We start from the raw sequence: 11,222 nt of genomic DNA, 5'->3' as shown, positions 1-11,222 counted from the left end.
TCTCTCTTCATTTGATATGCTTAACAGATCAGAAAAAACGTATTGAATTGTTGGTATATTCGCTCACCCGGTTGTGTTGGTTGTCGGGATGTCTTCAACAGCAGGTGGTAACCTAATGTCACAAAGGCAAAGCCAACTAAGCCAAAGCAAAAATGTTAACGACAAGGTTTGTTAACGGTCTGCCACATATAGAAGAGGGAACAAAGACAGCCGATGTTACTTCAAACATACTTTACACGACACGAGAAGAGACGAGTAGCAGCTAGCAGCTATACACTCACCGGCCACTTTTAGGTACACCTGTTCAATGGCTTGTAAAAACAAAAAGCTAATTAGCCAATCACATGGCAGCAATTTAATGCATTTAAGCATTTAGACGTGGTCAAGACAATGTACTGAAGTCAAACCGAGCATCAGAATGGGGAAGAAAGGGGGTTTAGGTGACTTTGAACATGGCGTGGTTGATGGTGCACGGCAGAATGGATCCATACTTTCATGTTGTTTACGCCAAATTCTGAACCTGCCATCTGAATGTCGCAACTGAAATCGAGACTCATCAGACCAGGCATGATTTTTCCATCTTCTATTGGTGATCCTGAAGAATTGTAGCCTCATTTTCCTGTTTTTAGCTGACAGGAGTGGCTCCCGGTGGGGTCTTCTGTTGCTGTAGCCCATCTGCTTCAAGGTTGGTCATATTTTGCTTTCAGAGATGGTATTCTGCATACCCTGGTTGTAACGAGTGTTTTTTTGAGTTACTGTTGCCATTCTATCATCTCAAACCAGTATGCCCATCCTCCACTGACCTCTGACTTCAACAAGGCATTGTACGTCCGCACAAATGTCGCTCACTGGATATTTTTTCTTTTTCGGACCATTCTCTGTAAACCCTAGAGATGGTTTAGAGTTAAAATCCCAGTAGATCAGCAGTTTCTGAGATACCCATACCAGCCCTCCTGGCACCCTTAACATTGCCATGTTCAAAGTCACTTAAAACCCCTTTCTTCCCCATTCTGTTGCTCGGTTTCAACCTCAATAAGTTGTCCCGTCCAGGTCTACATGCCTAAATGCATTGAGTTGCTGACATGTGATAGGCTGATTAGTTATACGTGTTAACAAGAAAATGAACCGCTGTTCATAATAATGTGGCCGATGAGTGTATAGCCTAGTTAGCAAGCTCTGGGACATAAATGATAGCGACCGATTAACATTACAAGCCTCGGACTGCACTGATTACCGTAATAAATTATTCAGGCCGAGACACGACTTGCATTTGACAACACGTACCCTGAAACAAGCAAACTTTAAACAAAACAAACAGTAACATTTATGATGCACGGGTTTATGTGCATTGGGATGTATGTGACGCATCCCTAAAGCTGACTGAGTTTCAGTCACACATCGGGACCCCAATCCTCCCTTTTAATGTTGCAATATTTTTGTACTTTGTTTAGCAAACAGATACAAGGGGGGTATTTCTTTAACATTTTCCATGCATATTTTTGGCGGGTGGTACAGTTTATAGTACCACAACTTATCCTAATTTCTGCTTTGCTACTTGGCTCCAGTAAAAAACAATGGAGAAGAGTCGGCTTTCTGTCCTCTGTGATGCCCCGCCCACATTCAGGAGGTACTATTTGCAATAGAAAACGACCCGTGTCTGCTACCAAAACCGAGTGGAGTCGAGTCCGAGTTGAGTTGAGTAGAGCTACTGTACGATGAAAAAGCGCCATAAAACACTCTGGAGCCCTGAAGCATTAAGGCCTCTTTACAACGGATGTGTTAATAATAATTATCAATACAAGCTTCCATGTCAGCGACATTATTTCGCTGCGGGACATTGCAAATTGAATTTTTTTGGACATATTTTTCTAAACCGTCCCTTCCGATAGTCGGACGCTTCAAAATTAGTTTTCGGAATTATTCGCATTTTCGTGCCGTTTATTCGAGAAGCGTCCATTGTGCAAAGGCCTTTAGTCTGCAAACATACCTTCTTAAAAAGGTTTGTGTTTTTCCCAACAACGCAGTTTTCTTGTAATTCTTCCATCCTTAGAACCCCTCGTTAACCCTATAAGCAAACAAGTTCTCTAACACTTTATCCAACCTGAAACTATTGAAACATTATGTCATGGTGGGAGCTATGTGGGCAGTACCTCAGCAACAAAGTATTTGTAGCCTTTTGAAAAACACCTGAACATCACAGCAACCTGCACAATTGAAGAGAATGGGACGACTTCAAGTAGCCCTGGCAACAAAATATAGTTGAGGGAGACTGGAGATGTTCCAAATGTTTGATAATTGAGGTGCAGAAAATCCTCTAATAAGCTAAGCTACCCTTAAAGCTCCCATATTATACACTTTTCGGTACTATTATACACCATATTATATGGTCTAGTGGTCCCTAATACGTTTTTCTTTAATTGTTTGCTGAAAAAAAACTTTCAGATAATTTATTGTACTATGCTGATGTTCAGCTAATCTCACAATGGCCTATTTTTTAAAAAGAGCTGCAGCTCCCCTCGTAAATATACAATCTTTGAGCTGCCCCCGCCCCCTGTCCGGAAGCGAAGCCAGATACGCCTCGCCCTCTGTCTGTCAGGGCCGTGGACCAATAAGAAATAGGGGTGTGGGCTGCACAGTGGAAGCTTCTGGCTTTCCAGTTTGTGAGGTCAGAAAAGGGGAAAATTCTGACTGGAGTATATTGGGGGGGAGGGGTGGGGGTTTCAGAAAGGGGGCGAGTGAGAACAGGAGAGATTGTTATTTTTTTCAATATTTTGGCAGTCTCTAGGCACACCGTGGACCCATGGATATGTTAGAACACATTTAAAAAGTGCATTTAGCATAATATGTGACCTTTAACCAAACTGGAACCATGGTACAATGGAACCATGAGTTTTAGAGAATAATTTTTTATCAACGATTTTGTGTGGCAATAGAGTAGAAGGTGTTGAAATGACTTAGTATGTATTTCCTGAACATCCTGTTAGTGAAGTGCTCTTCTCAGGGTTACAAATGGTTTCCTGATTGAAGTACATTATAGGGCGAGGGCTCTGCATTAGTGGTGTGCGTGCGCGCGTGTGTGTGTGTGTGTGTGTGCATGTCCATTTTTGTGTGTGTGGGTCATGACACCCAAATTGCCTAGGTCAGCTTTCCAGCATATAGGTTGTGACTTAAAGGTGGAGATGGTGATTCTGAAGCTTGTTGTGTTAATACAGACTAGCTAAGGTGGGTCTCTTTGTTAAGATACCATTTGATATGTCTGTGTATTAACACTTAATTTTTTTTCAGTGCACACAGATTATGGACATGTAGTGGATGGCGAGGATAATATTCATATCCAATTGTCATTTTGACAAAAAGTGATTCTGAACAAGCTTTCTCCATGAATCGCTGACTACCCCTTTAATCATTGGTTGAAAACAGACACCTCCCTGGTCATACCAACACGTCTTTCATACTTAAATGTTCCAGGCACCATCTTCAAAGCCCTATACTGCCTTTTATTTAGCGAGCTACTTTACACAACATCTACAGTTAGTGCTCTGTCATATGAGGAGTCTGTCAGGAGAGCTGGCTACTTGCCTGAGGGAGAAGGTCCTTTCATTTGCACAAAATCCAATTCCACTCTACAATGGCAAGATGAGTTTTACAGTGTTGAAGGAGGCTGAGGGCTTGAGCAAACACCGTTGGCAATGACATCAGAGGTCATCTATCAGTATCTCAATGTCCACAGTGCAAGCAAGAGCTTCCCCGGAGCTGCCTTCTCAACAAAGGCTCATTGTTGCATGGGAGACGCTGATGTCATGGCGGTATATTTCCGGAGCTCAGGAAATCCCAAGGGTGTTCCACTGAACTATGTTTAGCTGGAATTGTTTCTCGGTGATTTTCCTCCTGAGATAAAGTTTCATCTCTATTTGTTTGCATGAGTTTGATCAGGGGAAGCTCACTGCTACCATTAGTCACAATACAAAAACGAGCCATAAGAATAATCAATAAAGCTGGATATTATGATCACACCAACCTCCTGTTTTTACATTCCCAGATCATAAAGTTCAATGACCTGGTTGAATATCAAGTTGCACAAATCATGTTCAAAGCTAGAAATAAACTGCTACCAGGTAACATTCAAAAACTTTTTTTGACAGAGAGGGGGGTTACAATTTGTGGGAACAGTTAAACTTTAAGACACTGGCTGTACGCATGACTTTAAAATGTCATTGCATCTCAATTGGGGGTGTGAAACTGTGGAATGGGATGAGCATGGAGCTAAAGCAATGTTCAAACATGATCCAGTTTAAAAAAAGATTCGAAGCTATGATTTTCAAAAGGTACAGGGATGAGGGAGAGAAGTAATAAGCAATTATAAAATTTAATAATTTTGCACGCCACACTTTTAAGTTTTTTATTTATAAAAAAAATTAAAACCATTTTTCATTTTCATTCCACTTCACAATGATGCGCCACTTTGTGTTGGTGTATCACATAAAATCCCAATAAAATAAATTTACGTATGTGGTTGTAACGTGACAAAATGTGGAACATTTCAAGGGGTATGAATACTTTTGCAAGCGACTGTAGTGCATTTCAGCAGCTCTCAGGTTCTGCATCAGGTTATTTTAGCCCCTCTCCTCCCATCCTCTCCGCTGGTTAATTTTACAGTTTGGGGATTATGGCTCAGTTAGCTGCCTTCTAGCCCAGTGTGTACTGCTGAAACATGCCATCTCCTCGTCACACATTAAAGCACAGCCCTGACAGGGTGATGAAACAATCGGCAATGTCTTGTTTACCAGAAGACCCCCAACTGTCTCTCAACAGTTTACCCAGTGTGATTGGGAGGTGAAAAATAAACAAATTAAGAAACAAGAACATCAATGAAGAAACAGATCTTCAGACGGCCATCCCTTGAATCTGTTACTCTCCTCTTCCAATTTACTACAGAATATTGTATAGCCAAGACCCATTGGTGTGAAGCCGCAAATTTCTTCTTTTTCTTTTGTTTTGTCTGATCATATTTGATCTTAATTGAATTACATTTACTGAATTCCTAATGCTATGGGTAATCATCTCTATTTTGTACATTTCTTTAATGAACTTGCTTTTTGTGGTTCAAATTAGGGGTGGGAATCTCTTGGCACCTCACGATTCGATTCGATTCCGATTCAGAGGTCAACGATTCGATTCAAAATCGATTTTCAATGCATCTCAAAGCAAAACATTTTTTATGTACATACCTATGTGTGAATTTCAAAAATATATTTATATGCACATCTGAGTTTGCTACTCAGAGTTTGCTAATCACTTCCTACTTTTGTGATGATCATTAAAGACAATCAACAGATGAATTGCCTTCTCTATTATTGTATTAAGAGAAAAGCTTTTCTTGTCACAAATATGACTTTCTATGAACAGTGCAATAATCAATGCAGCTTTCAACACAATATGGAAGTATGTAAAAACTAAACCGATTCAGTTTTATTTTATTTCTAATCTTGTAAATCATGTTTCTATAGGATTTCTATTCTAATATCTATTTTCTATGTCATTTCAACACATTGTACAAAAAGTATGGCTTGGAATTCAGCTCTCATACAAAAACGTAAACAGAGATAAAGCCGGTGCAGGTCATGGGTTTGCTGCTCTCAGCCCTTTTGAAGCCACTTTGGAAACAACTCGCACATGTGTGGTGTGCATGCGCAATGGCGCAGGAAGTATTAGTATTTACAAAAAAAAAAAAAAAAAAAAAAAAAATATAGGGGAAGGTGGGGTGATTTGTGCATTTTGGAAGTTGCAAAACCCCTTGTTTCTAGAAAACCGTGGAAGAAATTGGAAATGTGACCACATATTTAAGAAGAGCCATCCATTTGACTCATCCTGTAAAGAAGGGAGACACAAGGAATAAGATATAAGCACATTTAAGCTCAAAAAACTGTGTTTTGCCTTTCAAAGTAAAATTTCCATGATCAAGGTTTTTTGATTATTGTGTCTGAACAATTATAGACACGTTTGAAAACATTTGACACATGTTTTAGTGCTTTGGTATGCTACAATTTGAGTCTATATAGTTAGCACAATGTCAACCCTAAATTGCTGCATCATGCCTATTATCCAAAATTCTGGGGATGGGGTGATTTGTGCGCAAGGGCCTGGGTGAGTTATAAGTAAGTAAGTAAGTAAAATGTATTTATAAAAGCACATTTATGACAGTTTGCACTGTCCAAAGTGCTGTACATAGTGCATTCAGTAGGTAAACAATGAAGGTAAAATAACAATAACCAAAATAAAAGACGTAAAGCCCATACATCCACATAAACACAGATAGTAGTGCAGAGGTAAGTAAGTAGTGCAGAGGTTAATGGGGAGGAAACACCAGGGTGTACATATGGGTTTTGAGCCTTGATTTAAAGGCAGAAATGTAGGGGGAATCACATTTGTCAGGTGGCAGTTGGTTCCACAAGCACGGAGCAACTAGTGCAAAGTACATTTCTGAGAGTTGTGCCAGTGGCATGGCTGTATACGCTGGTCACCAAAAGAAAGTGATAGTCTACAGTAGCTCAGGAGAGAGTGACATCTCAATTCCACTTAACGACACCACTGATGAGAGTTCAGATGGCCAGAAAGATGATGATGGTGACTTTGTCATTGTGACACAATGACAAGACAACTTTTTTTCCGAAAGCTATATTTCTTAAACAGTTTATTCCAGATCCAAAGTTTTTATTGCCAGGGATGCACAACATCCTGAAATATATGTACATATTTGAGTTGGAGACATAACTGTCAAGGCCTCACTTTAAAATCACTTTGAGTAAAAAGTTGCACAAATCACCCCACCTTCCCCTATAAAAAAAAAATTATATAAAAAAAAAATAAAAAAATCGATTATTAACTTTTCTGAATCGATTCAGAATCGTTCGAGAGAGAATCGATATTAATCGGAAAATCGATTTTTTTTCCCACCCCTAGTTCAAATGGTTTCGGTCGCTTCTTGTGCTGCTACTTCAAATTCTGAAGAAGTTCTTATCAGTGGTGGTGAGTTTTGTCAAACTATATTATTTAATTTGTAAATATGCTTGAAATCAGATTTACTAAACAGAATTGAACAATTCCACTAGACAATACTATTGAGTAAACCCCCAACCCTTAATCAATCATCTTGTGGGCAGCAGTGGCGCAGTGCGTAGGGAGATCGTTCTCTGGATTGCAGGGTCAGAGGTTCGATCCCCTGCTTACCCGCCACATGTCCAAGTGTGCCTGGGCATGACACTGAACCCCAAATTGCTCCGGTTGGTTGAGAGGGAGCCTTGCATGGCAGCTACTGCCATCGGTGTATGAGTGTGTGTATGAATGGGTGAATGTGGTAAGAATTGTAAAGTGCTTTGGGGCTGAGAAAATGTACCAGCTTGGTTTTGGTAAACCTTTCTAGTGCCACCATTGTGTACTAGATAACAGTGCTTAATGGTTATTCATATAACAGTTCTATCCCAATTGAGCTATTTCAGAATGTGTAATTATGCCTCAAAATAAAGGGTCAAAGGGTCTCAAAACCGTCCCATCCCATAAGGACTCATGGCTATACATTGGTCAAAAGCAGAGTACAGTAAGTTACGGTAGAGTGCAATAAAGTCATGGTAAAGCAAAGTCTTTCAATAGTCAGAGGAATATAGGAGATGACTGGACACAAAGAGCAATGATGCATTTTCTTTTGTTTTCACTTTCAGCAGGCAGAAGAAGTCAACAACACATGTTGACTTCCTAACAGTTATTCCGACACTATCATCTAGCACTCAAAAGTTCCTAATCAAATTCTGCATTGATATTAAAGTCCTTCTCCTAAATTTGAAATGTCTCCATGGCTTGGCAACTCCCTCTCTTTCTGACCTTCTACTGTACATCCTCCTTATGCACCTGCTCACCCACTACGTTCCTCTGGTAGCAACTTCCTTTCCACTCCCTCCACCAAACTCCGCTCCATGGGGGACAGGGCCTTTAGTCTGGCCCTCCTTCATTTATGGAATGCTGTGTCTCACAGTTTAAGTGAATGCACCTCAGTTGGCACTTTTAAATCTCAGTTAAAAACATACCTGTTTCGATCTGCTTTCCCTCATCTTCTGTAAACAGATTTAATTTTATTTATTTACATTATGCTGTTAATGTTCCTATTGTAATTGATCTTATGTGTGAGTTTATTCATAGGCCTGAATCTTCTTTTGTGAATTATTTGATGTTGTATCTATTTTGTCTATGCATGTCAAGTGTGGGTGACTGGAAAGGCGCTCTCAAAAAAAATGCATTATTATTAAGTACTAGTGCAGTGGGTAAATAGAGCTATAGTGAACAGTTTCCATGAAATCAAGAATGGTGTGAGCCTGAAGTGTTCCTGAGGGGAAGCAGCTCATCATCTACCCGGCTCAGATGATTGGTCCGTGGGCCACAGGGGCTACAGCTAGCATACTACTGCAGTGCTGGGCTCTGCCTGTTCAAAAAGCTATGAATCAGCAGAAAGCAGCCTCCTCCATGCCTGCTCACACACACACACACACACACACACACACACACACACACACACACACACACACACACACACACACACGCACACGCACACGCACACGCACACGCACACGCACACGCACACGCACACGCACACACACACACACACACACAGGGCTGATGAGAGCGACAGACTGCATGCTCAGCTGTCTGTGTCATGGCTTTATGTCCTGCAGCATTGTAATGAAACACAATGGATAGAGCTGCCTGCAGCTAATGTGGACGGCTGTGTTATATAACTTTGATGTATCTATTTACCTCCTTAATATCTAACTATATATATACAGTGCTGCTTGAAATTATGTGAACCCCTTGAGCCTTTATGAATTTTATTTATTTTAACTGACGTGATTTTTTTCGGCAAACCACACAACTTTTGGGTGGTCATGTGGTCTTAAAAAATCAACAAAACCCACTGCATTTCTATGCTGCACACGCCATGAAAATTAGATAAAGTATCAACGCTGCGCTACGCAGCAGCCGGCAGGTGGTGATGGTGCACGGCAGGATGGATCCATACTTTCATGTTGTTAACGCCAAATTCTGAACCTGCCATCTGAATGTCGCAACTGAAATCGAGACTCATCAGACCAGGCATGATTTTTCAATCTTCAATTGTCCAATATTGATGATCCTGTGAGAATTGTAGCCTCATTTTCCTGTTTTTAGCTGACAGGAGTGGCACCCGGTGGGGTCTTCTGTTGCTGTAGCCCATCTGCTTCAAGGTTGGTCGTGTTTTGCGTTCAGCGATGGTATTCTGCATACCCTGGTTGTAACGAGTGGTTATTTGAGTTACTGTTGCCTTTCTATCATCTCAATAACTAGTATGCCCATCTTTCTCTGACCTCTGACTTCAACAAGGCATTTTACGTCCACACAAATGCCGCTCACTGGATATTTTTTATTTTTCGGACCTTTCTCTGTAAACCCTAGAGATGGTTTAGAGTGAAAATCCCAGTAGATCAGCAGTTTCTGAAATACTCATACCAGCCCTCCTGGCACCCTCAACATTGCCATGTTCAAAGTCACTTAAAAAAAAAAGTCTTCCCCATTCTGTTGCTCGGTTTCAACCTCAATAAGTTGTCCCGTCCAGGTCCACATGCCTAAATGCATTGAGTTGCTGACATGTGATTAGCTGATTAGTTATACTATGTGTTAACAAGAAAATGAACCGCTGTACCTAATAAAGTGGCCGGTGAGTGTATAAACAGTTAACTTTGATAAACAGTTTACAGTATACTACAATTGAATACAATGTTCCTGCAGCCAATAGCCTAATACTCACTTGAGTCCCTTTTCTGTTCAAATGTCTTAAACTGATCATTTAAAGCTTATGGTTGTAGGGTCTACAGGGTAGGTTACTGTGTCTTACAAATCTTTTCATTTCACAGTTCTTTTCTGTATTAAATCGATCATCACATTGATTATGTATATTTCCATATTAAAGTGAAAGCTCACATTACTAATACCCTTACCCCTTTGCCATTAGGGTTTTACCAGTCTCTTTAATGTTTGCCGTTTCACCAAATGCACTTATTACTTTCCTTTTTGTATCATTGTTTTTGAAGAGGGTTTTTCAGTAGCCTTGCATGTATAGTAGGGGAGAGTGGCCTAAGTTGTGCCACTTTTTACTCAAAGTGACTTTAAAGTGAGGCCTTGACAGTAAAGTCTCCAACTCAAATATATACATATATTTCAGGGTGTTGTGCATCCCTGGCAATAAAAACTTTGGATCTGGAATAAACTGTCGAAGAAATATAGCTTTCGGAAAAAAAGTTGTCTTGTGGCACAACTTGCCCCCGGTGTGGTGTAAGTTGTGCCATTGGAGAAAATACCATGGGGTAAATTGTGCCATTTATATCTCATAAACTGTAATGCAAGACAAATCCATTAGACAATCACTTATTTAAGGTTTATTTAAAGTAAATATGTTTTGAAGATTGAAGGTCAATTTTCTTAAACAAAGACCTAGCAGATCTAGGTGGTTTTACCTGCAAAGCTAACAATGACAAAGTCACCATCATCATCTTTCTGGCCATCTGAACTCTTGTCAGTGGTGTCGTTAAGTGGAATGGAGATGTCAGTCTCTTCTGAGCTACTGTAGACGATCACTTTCTTTTTGGTGACCAGTGTATACAGCCATGCCACTGGCACAACTCTCAGAAATGTACTTTGCACTAGCTGCTCCGCCCTTGTAGAACCAACTGCCACCTGGCATATGCGATTCCCTCTCCATTTCTGCCTTTAAATCATGGCTCAAAACCCATCTGTACACCCTGGTTTTTCCTCCCCATTAACTATCTTACCTCTGCACTACTATCTGTGTTTATGTGGATGTCTGGGCTTTATGTCTTTTATTTTGGTTATTGTTATTTTACCTTAATTTTTTACCTACTGAATGCACTTTGTAAAGCACTTTGGACAGTGCAAACTGTTATAAATGTGCTTTTATAAATACATTTTACTTACTTACTTACTTATAACTCACCTAGGCCCTCTGGCACAAATCACCCCATCCCCAGAATTTTGGATAATAAGCATGATGCAGCAGTTTAGGGCTGACATCGTGCTAACTATATAGACACAAAGTGTAGCATACTAAAGCACTAAAACATGTGTCAAATGTTTTCAAACGTGTCTATAATTGTTCAGACAGTAATCAAAAAACCTTGATCATG

This window comes from Ammodytes marinus (genome assembly GCF_949987685.1).
Source record: "Ammodytes marinus genome assembly, chromosome: 15".
Classification (NCBI taxonomy): domain Eukaryota; kingdom Metazoa; phylum Chordata; class Actinopteri; order Uranoscopiformes; family Ammodytidae; genus Ammodytes; species Ammodytes marinus.
The sequence above is the reverse complement of the archived record's forward strand: the minus strand, read 5'-3'. Positions refer to the sequence as shown.